The sequence below is a fragment of the Ursus maritimus genome, assembly GCF_017311325.1.
Source record: "Ursus maritimus isolate PB19 chromosome X unlocalized genomic scaffold, ASM1731132v1 scaffold_X1, whole genome shotgun sequence".
NCBI lineage: Eukaryota > Metazoa > Chordata > Mammalia > Carnivora > Ursidae > Ursus > Ursus maritimus.
The window spans coordinates 54149572-54152459 of record NW_024423319.1 but is presented as its reverse complement, the minus strand read 5'-3'; positions in this window follow the sequence as shown (position 1 = coordinate 54152459).

The window sequence follows — 2888 nt, the reverse complement described above, 5'->3', positions numbered from 1 at the left end:
TCTTTCTTCCAACAATTTGATTTGTTAAGACCCTCAGAAACACTCCAATTCTGCCATGTAGGTAGCTCTTTACTTTATCAGTGCTTTGGACCAGGTAGGAATGGAAGGGGAAAAAATAGCAAACAAGTAGTTGTTAAGTCAAATACAATAATCAAAATGTTTGTTAAGTTTGTGTAATTTACTTTTCTGGAAATTGCAGACCAGTAGCTTAAGAAACCTAGATTCTATTCCTGGTTCATCACTGTTTCATTGTGTGACCTTGGAAAGAGTGAAAGGGTACTAGCAAGTAATGGAATTAGAACCACTATCTTCCAAATTATTTTTATTCATTGTCTCACTTAACCCTAACAAAAACCTTGTAGGATTTCAGGGTAATAATTTTAGCTGTAATTTCTATTATTAGCTGTAATTTTTCAAATAAGAAAATTATCAATGAAAATCATCTGCTTCTCAGACTCAGATGAGTCTGAGATAATTTAAATAATATGTTCTTTACATCACACTGGACAGTTATCTGGGCTGCATTTTCCATCTTTTTCCCAGGTGAAGGTTGGGCCAGAATATAGCTAAGGACATGTTCAACTCCAACATGGTATATTACATATATTATGCTGAAGACAGAGTTCATTAAGATATTATTTCTTTCCTTGTTTTTTTTTTTTTGTGTGTGTATGTGTGTTAGGAAGTTCCTGTCAACATTGGAAGAGCCGGTGCATGTGTTGTGGTGGTGAAGCTACCATAAAGCTATCTTTATCAATAAGAGGTAAACTGGTCATTTCATGAAATGGATTAGGAAGAAGATAACAAGAAACATGCTCTTTCCTTCAATTAGTAATCCAACATGAACATTATTGTGTCATTTTAATATGTAGTTATAATTGCTCTCATTTGTGAAGTCAAGGCAGGTTTTCAAACATGAATTATGTATAGGTGTTAAACGTATGTGTTGTTGCAGCTGATAATGTAAGTGGAAATCCAATAGTCTAGGTTTAACCCCATTACTAAACTTTTTAAGGGAAATCAATAGTAGCCAATGTATGAAAGTTTGTAAAAGCATTAGTAATTTTTAACTTAAAAATATGAGAAGTTAAAAACATTTTCTATTTCAAAAAAACAAGAGGTACTCTATTTTCTGAACTACAGTATAAAAGAGAATATCTAAAACTTAAAATATGAAGTCTGATTTTCAGTAATACATAATTCTCTTATTCAAAAATATCCCAAATAGCTAAATAATACCTCATTTTACCAACAGGAAGGCTATTACTGGGTTAGGGCTAAAAAATAACTCATTTACATATTTTATGTGATCACAATATGTTAAAATTTTCACAGCCTTACTCTTTCACAGTCCCATCTTCCAAAGCACACATACAGATTTAGTATTTTTAACATATAGTCTTATTAAATTTGTTACCAGTAAAATATTGTAATTTCATACACAATCTATATAATAAAATAGTAAATATTTATCATATTGATACAAACTGTGACCTCAGCTTTAGAGTGTCAGGGCCTTGCTTGTATAGAAAGTAGTTTTCTCAAACATTTCTTTGAACTCTGTAAACAACTATCATTAAATTAAAGAATTTTTGAAAAACAAAACAATTTTTGGGGCGCCTGGGTGGCTCAGTCGTTAAGCGTCTGCCTTCAGCTCAGGGCGTGATCCCGGCATTATGGGATCGAGCCCCACATCAGGCTTCTCTGCTGGGAGCCTGCTTCTCCCTCTCCCACTCCCCCTGCTTGTGTTCCCTCTCTCGATGGCTGTCTCTATCTCTGTCAAATAAATAAATAAATAAAATCTTAAAAAAAAAAAAAAAGAAAAACAAAACAATTTTTAAAGAAGAGGAAAACTGAGAAGATGTTCTACAATATTAACACATGGGAACACCACACTGTTCAATATTCATGGTTAATTCTATATTTATATTTTGTGTACCAATACATGGTTTCTGTTAATATTATATTCATCCCGAAGAAAATGTTGAGGATGTGTGCACTACAAAAAACTTAAAATAAAATAAACAACAACAAAATAGATAGTTGTGTAGTATTTTACCTTTAAATGCCTACTTCCATTTATCCCATTATAGAAATATTTAAGATAAAATGTTGAAAAAAACTTCTATATGAAAGTAACGTTTCAAGTAAACCTGTGATTTTAGAATTTATGCAATGTTCTTTTTAAAAGGCTTTGTATTGTAGTATATGAAACCAACAAATAAAACCCAGAGAGAGGCTTATAACATGTACTACTACCTTTTAAGTTAAAAAAGAGCAACATAAGTTGTACAAAAATATCTGTATTTTTGTCTGAATTTAAATAAAATCTATTTCCTCTGGTTATAGTGTGACTTTAGATTATGTTAAGTGCAGCTTAAATTTAGTTTTTATATTTATTGTCTCAATAGTTAAAATATTTAAATACAAAAATAAAATTTCCCTTCTCTGTTTCTTATTGCTGTCACTGTCTTTAATTATAGAGGTCTATAGACATCTTCAGTTCTAAGGGTATAGAGATGGAGACATAGAAATGCTGTAAAAAGTAAGCACACATACAGCTCTATTGAATTGTTAAATTCATCTTATTCAAATCCAGTAGAAGTAGACTTATGTAGCTTTTATCCCTAAGCACAGTCTGGCCTGTCAAGTTAAATTGGAGGATGAGCCAATGGAAAGGAAAGAACAAAGGATCTATCATACCTATCACAGCCCAGTTTGCCAATGCTCCAGTCACTGCTAGATGGCACCAAAGGGAGATTGTGTCCAGAGTCATGCCTGGTCAGGTAAGCAGAGATTGAATAGTATCTTCCTGATGGTCCATTTGGGCTTGCTTCATTTTAATCAGATATTGACTAGTAATATATATATATATATATATATATATA